An 18,279-nucleotide genomic window follows, 5' to 3' on the forward strand; every position below is an offset into this window, starting at 1 on the left:
CTCTACCAAAATTCCCAAAATCACCATTTAACCGTTTTAACACTTCTCAATCAAATGGCTAAAGGACAAACACAATATCATGTCATACATCCTTCCTCATCCCAATTTCCAATAATACCATTTTCCCATCAACCATCATTATACATAATCAACATCATACTCACCATCAATCATGGTACCACCCATCAATTCAACCTCAATCATCCATTAAGCATATATCACAACATGCATTTCTCATATTTCACACAATCAAGACATCAATATTCATAATCACATATATGAACACATCATATATCTCAACCATTCAACAACACCAACAATTCAATGCCTATCTTAGGGCCTCTAGCCTAAGTATTTCCTACCACATTACATATTAGATACGGGAAACCGAAACCATACCTTAGCTGATTACCCAAGCTCAACCTGAGCACTTCCAAACCACTTGTCCACAAGCTCTCAAGGTCTCAACACCTCCAAGAACAGATTTTATCACACAAAACCCTCTTTCAAGCTTTCCAAAATCACCAATCAAGCTCCAATATTCACATATACACAACCTACGCCACAATCACCATACCCATACACAACATCTCAATACCCAAACATCATAGAACAACAAATCACACTAGGGTTGAGAATCTTACCACACCCAAGGTCCAAGGAGACAAGATTAACCTTCTCCTTCAAGAGAGTTGGGTCCTATAACATCAAAGAACCCAAAATCTCAACATTTTTGCTCATGAAACTCGAAATCAAGGGCTGGAATTTCGAACAGTAAAACGTGGCTTACCTCAAGATTGATTGTATGGGTTTTGTAGAGCTCTCCACGGTGAATGCATGGCCGCAAACAGAGCGGCAATCGGAGCTCTAGATCAAAAGTTATGGTGGTTTGAAGATCAAGTGAGAGATAGAACTTAAGAGAGTGTTCTTCTCCTCCCTCACTCCATTTCAGCGTGTGTGTGTGTTTAATGAGGAGAGAGAATGCTGAAAACTAAGGTTTTGATTTAGTTATGTTGGGCCAAGGGACCACTTTGGGTCCGGTTGGTCCGGTTTGGCCCGTTCGGTCCAATCTTGGTCCGATTCCTATAAAATTGGTACCGAAATTCTCGTCTCAATCTCCTCTATCATATTAAGCCATAAAAATAACATTTTTGGCTTTCTAGAATAAATTCTCATTTTATGGGTTAATTAGCCGTTAATTAACCGGGTCTTACATTCTACCCACCTAATTGGAAATTTTGCCCACAAAATTCAATTCAAATTACCTGAGAATAAGTGCGGATAATCCGTACGCATCTCCGACTCAAGTTCCCAAGTGTGTTCCTCAACACCGCCTCGACTCCAAGCCACTTTGACCAATGAAACCTCCTTTCCACGCAATCGTTTGATACTAGTATCATCAATTCTGACTGGAGCCACTGGAAGCGTCAAATCTTCCCTTAACTGAACCGATTCGGGTTCTAACACATGGCTAGCATCAGGGGTGTACTTCCGAAGCTGCGACACGTGAAACACATCGTGCAGGTTCGAAAGATGAGGCGGTAGAGCCACCCGATACACCACCGGCCCAATCCTCTCTAGGATCTGAAATGGACCAATGTATCGAGGATTCAACTTCTTTGCTTTAATCGCTCTACCTACTCCTGTGGTCGGAGTAACCTTAAGGAAAACATGATCTCCTGCCTCAAATTCCAAGGGCTTCCGCCTCTAATCGGCGTAACTCTTCTGACGACTCTGCGCCGTAAGCATCCTATCTCGGATTTTCTTGACTTGTTCAGTGGTCTCAGCTATCATTTCCGGTCTCAACAAGCCTTTCTCTCCAGCTTCATACCAACATAGCAGAGATTGACATTTCCTCCCATACAATGCCTCATACGGAGCCATTCCGATGCTCGCATGGTAACTATTATTGTATGCAAACTCCATTAACGGCATATACCGATCCCAACTCGTCGGTTGGTCCAAAACACAAGCTCTCAACATATCCTCTAGTGTTTGGATCGTCCTCTCGAATTGACCATCTGTTTGAGGATGGTAAGCTGTATTCAAGCTTAATCGGGTTCCAAAAGCTTTCTGAAATGCACCCCAGAACCTCGAAGTGAAATGAGGATCTCTATCAGAGATTATAGTAGCAGGTACACCATGGAGTCTCACAATCTCCTTTATGTATAACCGAGCTAGCTCCTCAAGGGTGTAAGTCATCCGAACGGGTAAAAAGTGAGCTGACTTCATCAGTCGGTCCACAATCACCCAGATAGCATCAAAACCAGTCCTAGTCCTTGGCAATCCTGACACAAAGTCCATTGCAATACTTTCCCATTTCCATTGCGAAACCTCTAAAGGTTGCAACATCCCGGAAGGTCTTTGATGTTCAATCTTTACCTTTTGACAAGTTAAGCACTTTGAAACATATTCCGCCACATCATTCTTCATACTCAGCCACCAAAACATCGCCTTTAAATCATGGTACATCTTAGTACTCCCCGGGTGAATGCAGAATCCGCTTTTGTGTGCCTCCTTTAAGATATCTTGCCTCAAAGTACCAACATCCGGCACAATGATCCTACCCTTGAATCTCCATAACCCATCTTTTTCTTCCGACACTCTCCACTGTTTTCCTTGCTCGATAGCCGGTAACACCTTCCATAACGCTTCATCGTTTTCATGAGCCTTTAGGAGTTCGGACTTAAAGTCACTCGAGATTTCTAATCGGCTCAAACACAAGGTTCCAGATACTTATCGAGCACCAATTTTTAGACTCTCGAATCCCTTGAGCAACTTCTCCTCTTGAAGCATCATCCAAGACGCATATAACGACTTCCGACTTAACGCATCCGCCACTATATTCGCCTTTCCAGGATGGTAATTTAACTTAAAGTCATAGTCTTTCAACAATTCCATCCACCTCCTTTGCCTCATATTAAGCTCTTTCTGATCAAAGAGGTATTTCAAGCTCTTGTGATCGGAGAAGACTTGGAACTTAACCCCATAGAGATAATGCCTCCACACCTTCAAGGCAAACACAACCGCAGCGAGTTCCAAATCGTGCGTAGGATAACTAACTTCGTGAGGTCTCAACTGTCGTGAGGCATACGCCACCACATTATGATGCTGCATCAGCACGCACCCTAGACCCTTTAACGATGCATCACAGTACACATCAAAAGGCTCGTTCGGCTCAGGTAACACTAACACAGGTGCAGTGGTCAACTTTTTCTTCAATGTCTGAAAGCTCTCCTCGCACTCGGGAGTCCAAACAAACGAGTGTCTTTGCGGGTTAACTTTGTCAACGGCAAAGCTAATTGCGAAAAGCCTTTGATGAACCTTCGGTAATAGCCAGCTAAACCCAGAAAACTCCTTATCTCAGTTACTGTGGTTGGTTGCTTCCAATCCATCACAACTTCCACCTTAGTTGGATCTACGGCTATTCCCTTCTTACTCACCACGTGACCCAAAAACTTCACCTCACTCTTCCAGAACTCACACTTAGACAGTTTCGCATAGAGTTTCTTCTCCTTTAAAATCTGCAACACGGTCCGCAAGTGTTCCGCATGCTCTTCTTCAGTCTTGGAGTAAATTAGTATATCGTCAATGAAGACAACAATGAATTTATCCAGAAATGGACGGAACACTCTATTCATGTAATCCATGAATACTGCAGGAGCGTTCGTCAACCCAAAGGACATTACAGTGTACTCGTAATGACCATAACGAGTCCTGAAAGCGGTCTTAGGGATATCCTCACCCCTCACCCTTATCTGGTGATAACCGGATCGCAAATCGATCTTAGAGAAAATCCCAGCTCCTTGTAACTGATCCATGAGATCATCAATTCTCGGCAATGGATACTTATTCTTTATGGTGACCTTGTTCAGCTACCTGTAATCCACACAGAGTCGCATACTTCCATCTTTCTTCTTTACCAGTAACACTGGAGCACCCCACGGGGAAACACTTGGTCGGATAAAGTTCTTACCCAACAATTCCTCTAACTGAGACTTTAGCTCGGCCATCTCTAACGGTGACATCCTATAAGGAGCACTTGAGATTGGTCCCGTCCCAGGCACCAATTCAATAGCAAACTTGACCTCTCGGTTAGGTGGAAATTCCTCAACATCATCGGGAAACACTTCCGGAAACTCACACACTACCAGAATCTGATCCAACCTTTGATCATCACCCGAAACACCCGCGGTTAACAATAGGATACCCTGACATTCGATTCCGGAACAGTTCACCATCATCGAATTCAAGTAATAATTATTCACCACGACCGGCCCTTCTGTATCTTCCGGCATAAAGTACACCGACTTTGTAGAGCAATCAAGCAGGACATGGTTCTCGGATAACCAGTCCAATCCCAAGATAAGGTCAAGACCGATCATTGGTAAGCAGATTAAATTATGAACAAAATCACGCTGCTTGAACCTAAACGAAACTTTCGGGCATCCTAGTCTAGTTACCATGGCTTCATGGGTAGCATTATACACTTTTAAGTCATAACCTAAGGTTACGATCTTCAACCCTAACTCATGGGCTTTCTCAAATGCAATGAATGAATGCGATGCTCCCGAATCAAATAAAGCATTTAAAGTTTGACCAGCCATTTCACAGTTACCTCGAATGAGTGTCTCGGATCCCTCTGCACCCACAACTGAGGTGGTGAACACCCGACCAGTCTGTTGTGCTTTCCCAGCACCTTGCTTTTGCTTCTCTGGACAACTTGCGGCTTTATGCCCCGCCTTTCCACAATTGTAGCACAAACCCCATCCGGCCTTGTATGGTACTCCCGGATGGTGACTCCCACACCTAGTACAAGCTTGATCATTCTGAGGCTGCTTTCCAAACCTTTTCCCTTGGGAGTAGTTGTTGTTGGGCCTCCTAAAAGAACCTCCCCTTTTGAAAGACGGACCTCTAGGTGCAAAACTCTTCCCTTGGTTCTGTGGAAATGGTCCTTTGTGACTCCCTTTCTCAGTGGCTGCCCTCTTCATACACTCTTCAGTAACCCTACACTTGTTCACCAACTCGGAGAAAGTCCTAATCTCTATTGGTCCCACTGAACTGAAAATATCGCTCTGGAGTCCTCCTTCGTACTTAACACACTTCCATTCCTCATATTCCACCGGAGTCCCTTGACACATACGAGAGAATCTGAACAGCTCCTCAAACTTGTCAGTATACTCAGATACGGACATAGCACCCTGCTTCAGCTGCAACAATTCAAGCTCCTTGGCCGTCCTAGCAGAAGTCAGAAAGTACTTCTTATAGAACTCCTCTTGGAAGACATCCCAGGTGATATAATCATCACCCTGCTGCAGAAGGCGTCGGATACCCTGCCACCAATGCGACGCTTCACCAGTGAGCAAATAGGTAGCGAACTCCACACGCTGCCCTTCAGGTACCACCTGCGCTTGCAGTGCTCGTTCCATAGCTTGAAACCACGTATCGGCTTCAGTCGGGCTAGTAGTTCCCTTGAACTTCGGTGGATTAACCTTCAAAAAGTTCGCCAGTGTCATCGGACCCTGAACTCCACCTCCATCATTACCATGGTTGTTCATCTGTTGACCAAGAGCCTCAGCAATGGCTTGCATAGCAGCAGCCATGTTCTCCAACGCAGTCATAAAGTTCACCGGGTCATTAGGGTTAGTCTCCAGTGCACGAGCATTCGTATGTCCTCTCCCACGACCTCTACCGCGTCCACGAGGCGCCATCTGGTTCCTATACACACCAAACAATCGATATTAAGTTGATCAGTCTCAATATCGGAAATTTAGTGCTTCAAAGTCCCAAATGCATGCTCATGAACGTTTATGCCAATTATATCAAGCAGATATACTAGTAGCACATAACACACACACAGAGAATGCACAGAAGCATAGTCAGTCCATTCCTCAGGCTCTACAGGAACGAACTGCTCTGATACCATAATGTAACACCCTACCATACAGAGTCTTATGCTTAAGTCATAATTCAAAGATGGCAAGGTATTACGACCTCTAAAACCAAAATTTAGTACGTATAGTAGTATGAATGATTGATTATAACTAGGAGCCTTTATAGAAAAAGGGGTAAACAAAAACCGTAACTCGAACGCGCAACACTCCGATCGATAACGTAACGAACCGAGATAAGCTATCGCGAGATCATATACAAAAGAGTGTCAAAAACAGGAATATCAAGACTCAAAATCCGGCTGCGAAGGGAACCGGTCCGAGCATAGCAATATATACATATAATAAAATAAGGAAAATCCCAAGGAAAACCCAAAGGGATACAAATACAGAAACCTATTCTCCAAAACCTCTTATAAGAGGAGTCATCACAGTTTGTATTATTTAATGGAGATAAAAGTATCTAAACAAGATATATAACCCAAAACAGAGTCCCGAGAACAAAGGATCTTCGCTAATCCAGAAGTCTCCAGCATGCCTCAACGAGAAGCCTCGCGTCCTGCATCTGAAAACCACAAAATCCGCATGGGTGAGAACCAGAGGTCCCCAGCATGGTAACATCTTCCACGTATATAATACATAATAATAGAGGAAAGCCGAAGGCAATCCTAGAACTTCCTCCAGATAATATCAAAGCTTATAAACAAGCTAAACCGTAAGTGGCAACTGACTAAAGATTCTTCAGTCTAACTAATACTTCCCTTTCCAATTCCTTCAGACCTCCCAACCACCAACAGGAGTATAATATAGCAAACACAGTTATATCAGACAAGAGATTTACAAATAGAAACAGATAAGACATTTAGATAATTAGCAAGTAATATGCAGTCAAATAGGCAATCTCAAACAATTCATGTAGTATGCTTATGATGCATGCCTATCCCTAGTGGCTGATGATATCATCTGTCGGTTATAGAGCCAACCCGACAAGTCCTGGTAGCTAACCATTGGACTGTCCCTCTGTTGTGCATCCCCAACTCGAGTTATACTCATCATAAACTTGATCATAAACATGATCCATATCCATCACCCTCACTGGTGAATATTTACGGGGCCGAGCTCATCCGGGCCTTTCACAGTGCCCGGCCACACTTACGACATAAGGTCAAAAGAGCTTCGAGTCTCAACCTGGAGCACGTGGTGGCTAGCCACTGCTACTACCTAGGGAAACCCTCATCTCCGATGGTGGAAGTGCAAAATTCACAATTCATTCAACAGCATATATGCATTTATACTTAGCCATAATCATGGCTCCGCCGTAACACGGCAATAATCCAGCCATCCGGCTCACGGTTAAATCCATAACCAGCCATTCGGCTCACGGTTAAATCCATAACCAGCCATTCATTAACAATTACAGCCCTTCGGCCCATGGCATAACAAGCACTTCCACCGCCATCCTCCACATCTCACATAATCATCTTTGATCCTCATGGATCATTCATTTTTCCCTTGCTTCACTCGCAAGTTACCACATTCACTAGCTCTTTTCCTCATGCTAGGCATATCATAATGATTTAAGATATAAGTGGTGAGATCGGAGGCTTAGAAGTATGAAATTTGGCTTTTAAAACTCAAAAATCAACTTTGGGATGAAAACAGGGCCACGCGTACGCGCACTCCACGCGCACGCGTGGATGGCCTTAAAACTCATCGACGCGCGAACGCGTGGGTTGAAAATTAGCCAAACGACGCGCACGCGTCAGCCACGCATACGCGCGAATACATTGTGCCCCAGGCACAAAACTGGCACAACTCTGGCACAACTCTCTGGAAAATGGCTGGGCATTCGATGCAGCGCATCGACGCGCTCGTGCACACCACACGCATGCATGGATGATGCTTTCTCGAAGAACGGCGCGTACGCGCCAAGTGCGCCTACGCGCGAGGGGTCATTCTGCTAAAAAGTTTCTAAGTTAAAAGCTGCAGAATTCACAAATTCAACCCCCAATCTTCCGACGGTCATAACTCTCTCATTTTAAATCATTTTTCACCCGTTCTTCGAACGGCATGGACATCCCGGATCCAATTTCATTTCTAAACAGATTTGGCACAAATCAGAAATCTGTAGTCCAAGTTATGTCCCGTCAAAGTATGCCCAAAAACCATGTTTTCATACAAAACCACAAAGTGCCATTTTCAAAACAAGCCACTTTCAAATCTTTTCAAAATCAATCAAAACATGCCAATTTCAACCCTTCTCTTTGAAATCATTCAAAATGTACCAAAATCAACAACAAGCCATCCTCAACTCACACATTGACCCTCTACCAAAATTCCCAAAATCACCATTTAACCGTTTTAACACTTCTCAATCAAATGGCTAAAGGACAAACACAATATCATGTCATACATCCTTCCTCATCCCAATTTCCAATAATACCATTTTCCCATCAACCATCATTATACATAATCAACATCATACTCACCATCAATCATGGTACCACCCATCAATTCAACCTCAATCATCCATTAAGCATATATCACAATATGCATTTCTCATATTTCACACAATCAAGACATCAATATTCATAATCACATATATGAACACATCATATATCTCAACCATTCAACAACACCAACAATTAAATGCCTATCTTAGGGCCTCTAGCCTAAGTATTTCCTACCACATTACATATTAGATACGGGAAACCGAAACCATACCTTAGCTGATTACCCAAGCTCAACCTGAGCACTTCCAAACCACTTGTCCACAAGCTCTCAAGGTCTCAACACCTCCAAGAACAGATTTTATCACACAAAACCCTCTTCCAAGCTTTCCAAAATCACCAATCAAGCTCCAATATTCACATATACACAACCTACGCCACAATCACCATACCCATACACAACATCTCAATACCCAAACATCATAGAACAACAAATCACACTAGGGTTGAGAATCTTACCACACCCAAGGTCCAAGGAGACAAGATTAACCTTCTCCTTCAAGAGAGTTGGGTCCTATAACATCAAAGAACCCAAAATCTCAACATTTTTGCTCATGAAACTCGAAATCAAGGGCTGGAATTTCGAACAGTAAAACGTGGCTTACCTCAAGATTGATTGTATGGGTTTTGTAGAGCTCTCCGCGGTGAACGCATGGCCGCAAACGGAGCGGTAATCGGAGCTCTAGATCAAAAGTTATGGTGGTTTGAAGATCAAGTGAGAGATAGAACTTAAGAGAGTGTTCTTCTCCTCCCTCACTCCATTTCAGCGTGTGAGTGTGTTTAATGAGGAGAGAGAATGCTGAAAACTAGGGTTTTGACTTAGTTATGTTGGGCCAAGGGACCACTTTGGGTCCGGTTTGGCCCGTTCGGTCCACTCTTGGTCCGATTCCTATAAAATTGGTACCGAAATTCTCGTCTCAATCTCCTCTATCATATTAAACCATAAAAATAACATTTTTGGCTTTCTAGAATAAATTCTCATTTTATGGGTTAATTAGCCGTTAATTAACCGGGTCTTACAATAGAAGCTATGGTCACGGTTTCAGGGAAGGGTGACCATAGAGGCTATGGTCATCGTCAAAACCGTGACCATAGATAAGGCTATGGTCACGGTTTCAGGGAGGGGTGACCATAAAGGCTACCGTGACCATAGATAAGACTATGGTCACGGTTTTAAGGAGGGGTGACCATAGAGGCTATAGTTACGGTTTCACCGTGACCATAGATAAGGCTATAGTCACGGTTTTTACGCGTGACCATAGATTAACTTATGGTCACGGTGAAAAAACATAGCCTAAAGTGTTAGAATTTGAAAATTGAAACTGCGACCATAGATAAAAAAAACCGTGACCATAGACCTATGGCCACGAGAGAATAGGCCACGGTAAAAAATCGTGATCATAGGTTTAAAACTGTGACCATAGATCTATGGTCACCCTTTTTACTATCTATGGTCACAGTTTTTTACCGTGACCATAAACTTTTTTTTTTGTAGTGTATGGAGTTTTAGTGCACTGCAATCAAGAAGAAAGAAAAGGAGCATTAAAATTTTGCTTGGACTAAAATTTTTTGTTTTTATTGTTTTCATTTGAGTCTATTTTATTTTTCAATTAATATTAAATTATCATAAAATTATGATAAAAATAAAAAATTAAAAGAATTGAAAAGACAATAATATTATTTTGGAATTAATTTTAAGAGCCTAAAATATCTTTTAATATTAAGGTTATTTAATTTGAATTAAAAATTAATTTAATTATGAAAAAGTAGAATAAGTTTGTAATTAATTTTAGAAAGACAAAAATATTCTTTTAAGATAGTATTATTTGATTGTTTTAAAATTTAAAATTTATATTTGAATTTAAAAGGATGAAATTATTCCTTCTGAAGATTATTTTAAAATATCTATTTAAAATTTAATTAAAAAATAAAAATATCTTTTAGTATTAGTGTATTTAAATATATTAAAAATTAAAAATTTAGTATTATAAAATATTATATTTAGGATTAAAATAATAAAAAGACCAAAATACCATTTAGTTTGTGTAGGTAGGTATATTGGAAGGGAAAAAAAAAAGCTTGTATGCGACTAATTACTTGAAAATATTTCTAAATTTACATTTAATTTTAAAATATAAATTTATATGTATACTCTTTAACGTGAAATCAATATCTCGTGTAAGAAAATGAATTTAATTATAGTTTTTTTCTAATTTTATAAATTAATTATCTTAAGAATTTTATATCTTAATTTTAATTATTTATATTTTGTTTATCCCATTATATCAAAATTTATTTTTATTATATATATTAAAGCAAGTATTATGTTGTGATTTTTTTTTTGTGCTACCTTTGTATCTTTTTATTTAAACATGAATTGGTAAAAATAAATATTAATATATAATAAGAATTTCGTTTATTTAAGTATTAGAAAGAGAATATGATTTACAAAAATGAAAAATATTGTTGAAATTATTATTGAAATTTAAAGAGAAAAAATAAATATAATTTAAGTAATTTATATACATAATTTACTTAAATAATCGAAGAGGACGTACATTATGAAAGATTTAGACAAAAATATATTTAAAAAACAATCCTCGTAATCATTGCTAATTTCATTGCGAAAAAATGAAAAAAAAAAACACTTTAAATTTTGCAAAATGTTGTAAGATAAAAAAAATAAATAGATATAAAATATAGAAATATAAATAAACAACTCTAGTATTAATATTTTTTAGTATTAATATTTTAATATAATTGAGATAGAACATATGTATTTCAATATATAAAGAGAAAAAGAGAAGTGTTGTATGCAAGAATAATTTTTTATTTTGTGTATTATGTTTCAAATTGTCTTATTTATACATGTATAAATTTATTATTTTTAAATTTTATTAAAAGTTGATCTTTTGTGAGAATTTTAAATTTTTCTCTTAAAAGTTTCAGCTACCCATATTATTAATGGATATCCATATGCATATCACAACACAATATTTTTTTAGGGCAATTTACCTAAATAAATAGAATGGCAGAATCCTTTACCTAAATGTGCAAAACTGATTATTGTTACGTGCATGTGCAAAAACGTACTCTATGTAATCCGTGGCAACCCACCACGGTTTACGAAACGTGCATAAACCGTGGCAGGTCACAACGGTTTAGGGACAAAAAATATTGAGTATAAACCGTGGTAAGTCACCACGGTTTACGAAGGATGGATGGCATGCATAAACCGTAGTAAGTCACCACGGTTTATGAAGAAAGTGGCTTACACATAAAACCCGGTAACCCACCGCGGTTTATGTGTGTAGCTATATAAGTGGCTTACACATAATAAACGCCTCACATTTGGTCGATATATCCTGCCACGTGAGCGACGTCATTTAGTCGATACAAGCGATCCTCACTCTCCATTGGCTATTCAAGCAACAACTGCAGCAAAGTGGAAGTGTTCCTCTTCGGTTAAAGGCCAAGCAACCGGTGAGAATTAAGTTTGGGAAGTTGAAGCTATTCAAGATCACCTTCAGGGTTAGGTGTTGGATTGTTGTGGATAATCTTAATGCTAATAACTCCATTAGAATCAAGAGCAGTAGCTGCAAGTTATAGATCATGATTTTTTGGTGCTTATTATAACTATTGTTCATTATAATTACTAATAGTACAATATATGCCATATATATTGCTATGTATTACTATATACAATTTTTTTATATGGTCTCGGATTGAGATTATTATTTTATTTTTTTATTTTTACTTTACAGATAGAGATTTACATTTTAGGATTTTTCTTAGTTCTGTACTCTTGATTCTGTATTTTTCTGCCACTACTCATGCCCATATTATTTTTTGGTGATCATGCTATAGCTTATATTATATTGTTATATCGTTTATACTATTTTTGGTAACATGCTATCCTATATATATGTTTAATACCTTATTGTTAATTTTTTTTATTATTTTTAATGTAACGTGATACAAAGTGTACTAACAAAATATTTAATTACAGGATTTTTGTGAAAAAATGTATATAGTAGTACTATCTTTAGAAAAAAATAAATGTTCTGTTTGGATTTTTTATATTAAATAATTGCCTTGTTAACAAAAATTTAGAAGCCAATGGAGGGTGAAGATCGCTTGTACCGACTAAATGGCGTCGCTCATGTGGCAGGATATATCGACGAAATGTGAGGCGTTTATTATGTGTAAGCCACTTTCCTCATAAACCGTGGTGACTTACCACGGTTTATACATGCCATCCATCCTTCGTAAACCGTGTTGACTTACCACGGTTTACACTCAATATTTTTTACCCCTAAACCGTTGTGACCTGCCACGGTTTATGCACATTTCGTAAACCGTGGTGGGTTGCCACGGATTACATAGAGTACGTTTTTGCACATGCACGTAACAACAATCAGTTTTGCACATTTAAGTAAAAGATTCTGTCATTCTATTTATTTAAGTAAATTGCCCTTTTTTTTAAGACTTTGGATTCCAATGTTTGAAGGCTAAGAATGGGTAAAAGTTTAATTATGTGCAAATTAGTTGGATGTTAAATGATATTTATCTTTTTTCAAAAATAAAGTAAAGAAATATTTGTAAAATAACAATAATAACAAAAATAATAAATATATTAAAAATTAAATATAATTTTGTACTTAATAATTTTTAAAATCTTTAAAATTATTTTTAATATTTTTTAAATTTATATCAATAATTAAAATAAGTTGTAATTTAAATTTTGAATTTAATTGTGATATATTAACATTGTAAACAATTTTATAGTGTTATTTAATAAAATGATATATCTAAATAATTTTTTAAGTAATTAATTTAAGATATATTTAGTTTTACATAATAGTTAATTTTAATGTACTAATACAATCATACGATCGACATCTATTTTTTTATGACAATTCACGCGATTAATAAAAATAATAGTTACTTTTTGATAATATAACGTTACATGGTTATATGTATGTATAAAATTGATTTATATTAATAATATATCAAAATTCAATTCTACTAATAATACATAAAAATACTTTAATACAATATATTATACATAGATATTAAATTCGTTATTTTCTTACCGCCAATTTTTTTGTTTTTTATTAATTTTATCTTTCGATCATGTTATCATCATCGTCATCATCACTTCTCATTTCAACATGTCATCATCATCACCGCACAAGCCACTATATTGCCTCTGCTACCAACATCTCATTGCACCCATCGCCATTTTATTTTCTCTCCTTAGATTTTTCTTTATCATACTTGATTCCATCTCCTTTATCACACTAACAAATGTGATGATAAGAGAGAAAGTTAAAATGGATGAATCCAGAAGATGGATATCCGATAAAACTGCACATGAATAAAAATAGAGTTCATCTTATGACTCAAATGAAAAATTTTTACAATTCCATTCCAACCTCAACGGTAATCTGCATAAAACGCACGAATTAAGTTATATATGATACTCTCTTAATAGTAAAGTGCGATGATGAGAATGGTGTAATGAGATAACAATAGATAGAGGTGGTCGTTGGAGATGAAAGTGGTAAAATTTTTGGTTTAGAATTTTGGTTTACATTTGTAATAATATAATTCTCTGTAAGAATATAATAGGTATTTTATTCTCAAAACTAATATTTAATAGAATAAAGTGATAATTACATTCTATAAATTTTGACTTCGGACTAATAAATTTCGGAAGAAACAAAAAGTACTAATTTAATTTTCTATAATAGTAAATTCGAGCACGCTTTTTTATTAATTTATCACGTAAGACTTAACAGTAATACTTATATGTATGTTAATTACTGTGATATGTTTATTTACAAAAGATCATCTGTGAATAATAATTTTTGGAATAAAAATTTATCTGATTTGGTAGAATTTATGGTAAATAGAAATCAATTAATAAAAATTATATGAAAACTCAAATGATAATAAATGTTTCATAGTCTAACATACACTACATCGTTTTCATATTTATGTGACAACAATAGAACGTAGATAATAAAAATACATGGACAACTTCATTTCGTTTCGACCCTATCTATTGATAGAAGTACACACATATCTACCGTTTACTATCATTGAGGATCTAAAGCTTTGTGTAACATCCTACCACATAGAGCTTTACACCTAAGATATAAAACAGAGGTGGCGAGGCGCTACGACCTCTAAAAGTAAAATATATATATATATATATATATATATATATATATATATATATATATATATATATATATATATATATATATATATATAGACACATAATATAGTTGAAAAGAGTTTATATCTAGGAGCCTATTGAAGAAGAGCTAGGACGAAAGCGTTAAACAGAAAAGCGTATCACTCACGTAAGCGATAAACATAAACCAGACGAGAATAGCGCAAAGTGACATATACATATATAGGAAAAGAATTCCAAAGATACAGATAACAAAGCTTCTGACCCAACTCGCGAAGTAAAACCGGCCAGAACATATATACATATATATACATGAGAATCCCAAAAGAGCCCAAGAATACAGTTTACAAAACCTGTCTCTCCAAATCAACCTCTAGGAGGGATAAAGCAATATATACATATATAGTGGAGATATACAAGTATCTATATATACATCAAAACCAAAATAAAAACCCCTAAGCACAAAGATCTTCGCTTTCGGAAGCTCCCAGTATGCCTTAGCGAGGTGCCTCACATCCTGCATCTGAAAACTACAAAATATGTATGGGATGAGAACCGGAGGTTCTGAACATGGTAACGGTGCCCACATAACTAACATATAAGGTCCCGAAAAAGGCGAAGGCGATCCTAGAACTCCGACACTTAGATTCAAACTTAGAACTAACATTGAAAATCATAAACAGGGTGAGGTATCTAAGGATTCTAGATTCTATCTCAATTTCTAACTTAACCCCTAAGTTCATTGCCTTTCCTCCAATCCTCTGAAATACCGGTGCACAGACAAACAATGCATACAAAAAAACACAAGTAGTTTACGGTTACAGCAAACAAAACATATAACAGTTAAGCATGAATATCAATTACGCAAATCCAAGAATGCAAAACCAAACAAGTCACTCAAATGCATATGACGCATGCCTTCCCTACATGCATAATCCGACACATCCGGTAGCTAACCCGGATATCGTCCTCTTGAAAATCGGTGGGCGGTACACCACCACGAACCCCACCTGGCGGGCGGTATACCACCACGAGCAGTACACCACCACGAACCTCACAAGATCTTCAATTGAAAAATAACACACACACATGTGCGGTAAATCACCACAAACCCCACATAACATTCTCTTTTAAAAACAAGTGGGCGATACACACTGGGCAAGCGGTAAACTACCACAAACCTTGCCAGGTCAAGCTCAAAACAATTTCATTTTCAAATTCATTATAAATCATTCATGCATATCCATTCATAATCATTCAAAATCATTCATTAAGGCCAGATTCTTCATATACATATGACATATCATATTTCTGCACTTCTCATTTCCTAACTCATTATGTCTCAATCCATCTTCACTAAGTTATTAATCCAATAATTCAAGTTCAAAACAACATATCAATAAACATAATCATTATCATTTACCAACCTCTACATACAATATTACACATCACAATATCATAACCTCAACCACAATCTCCATTACTAACCAGCACCATAATCTATATAACATACTTCATTATTCATCAAGCTATCATCATCATGGTTCATCATTATCAACAATTCATTAATGGGGCACTCTATTGTACAGATTTAAGTGGTATAGAGAGAGAATATAATTTTTTTATAATTATTTTTTATTATTTTATTATTATTTAAGATGTGAGTCCTACTTTTATTAATCTCTCTTTCATTCTATTAAAAAAAAATCTGTAAAGTTACATCTTTACCATATAATTCACCTTCATTAATTTCAATATCAAGCATAAAAAATTCACATCTCATGCTCTTACAATAACTAGTCAATCCAACCAACCAATTCAACACCCATATACATCAAATTTGACAATTATCCTCATTATTTACTAATCACAACAATTCACATATTCATCCTATCCTACGGTCAACTAACCTATATTTTCACAACACATTATATTTTAGTTATGAAAAACCGAAATCATACATTGACCGATTCCTCTTAAAGCCCGGAACGTCACAGTTATCACCGTTCCTCAATAGTCCAAGGCTCCAAGACCTCACTAAACAGATTTTTCAGCCTCCAAAGCCAACTTCAAGTCTCCAATACCACCAATTTATTTCCAAAAATACACAATTCAATCTAATTTCACAAAACAACACTAAAATTACCATAGGATTCACTAATTAAATAACTTAACAAGGATTAAACGTTCCTCACCTTACCGACGAAAATTTGGGATAAAACTCGACAAGTCCACAAGGTTAATTTAATCCTAAGGCACCAAAATCACATAATTTTTTAAAATAAATTCTTAATTTTTTGAAACTGAGATGAGAAGATCTGAGTGAGAAAACTCAAGTTTCTTACCAAACTATTTAGTGGGTCTTAAAGAGGATTCCGAGATGAACGCATGGCCGCTGACGGCTCGTCAATCGAAACTCTGGATCAAAAGTTATTATTAAAATCTAGCCAAGGGTTTTGCATGTCCCTTGCTCCCCTTCATCAATTTCCCAGCGTTTTTCATTATGAAACAAGGGAAGAAGAGCTGAAGCTCTTATTAATTGTGGGCTTGGGTTGCGCCTTGGGCCCATTTTGAACTCGATTGGCCCGTTCGATCTAATTTTGGGTCAAATTTTTTAAAATTGGTGTCAAAATTTTTATTTTAATTAGCTCTATCTCATTACTATAAAATTAAAATTTTCTAATTTATTTTATTAATAATTAATTTATTAGCTAATTATTTACTAATTTTGCATATTTTACACTTTGTTTATTTATAGGTACGAGATACTAAAACAATTGAGACAAGAACATAGAGACACAAAATTGTACTTGACAAAGAGAATTGAATTAGTATGTTTTATGTTCATTCTGATAGAAAAAATACAGAAATATTAACAAAAGACACCACTTATTTTTTTGTTATTTTTATTAATTTTTTATTATTATGTTTTTTCCAAATTTTTTAAATAAAAAAATAAATTAAACTTTTATAATTTATTTTAATTTATTATTAAATAAAATATAAAAATATTAATTTTTGTATCTTAATTTCTTATATCTTATTATAAATATTTGAGAAAAGGACAAATAGGTCCCTGACCTTTTGCCCCGAGGACATTTCTGTCCCTGACCATTGAAAAATACTTTTAAATTCTTTACCTTCACAAAACTTGGACGGATCAGTCCCTCTATCCAAATGCCTCCGTCAGACCTAACGGAAAAGTCTGACGTGGCTCCAGTAATGCTTGTCACGCGTACGCGTCGCCTGACAGACTTCCCTCTCACGCGTACGCGTGTACGCGTCGCCATGAATTCAGCAAATCCTCATTTCTTCATGAATTCTCCACTTTGCATGCTTTTTTTCCATTTCTTTCAAGTCATTCTTGCCTTTAAAACTTTAAATCACTCAAATAAACATATCAAGGCATCGAATGGGAGAAAAATAAATTAAATTATACTTCGTTGAGAGTTCGATGCTCAATCCCTTGTTCCTTGTTTTCACGAGCTTTCTTCTTGCAAGTATATTTATACTTCATTTTGAGATTTGAATTAGTGGAATTCATAAATCATCATACTATCTTAACCCTACTTGTTCATATATGTTCTTGGAGATTGATTCATTTTTAACCAAGTAGGTAGACGCATTTTGCATATTAGTTGATGAACCACAAGAGTTTAGCATGAGGACATGC

The sequence above is a fragment of the Arachis hypogaea genome, chromosome 12 (genome assembly GCF_003086295.3).
Source record: "Arachis hypogaea cultivar Tifrunner chromosome 12, arahy.Tifrunner.gnm2.J5K5, whole genome shotgun sequence".
In the NCBI taxonomy this organism is placed as follows: Eukaryota; Viridiplantae; Streptophyta; class Magnoliopsida; order Fabales; family Fabaceae; genus Arachis; species Arachis hypogaea.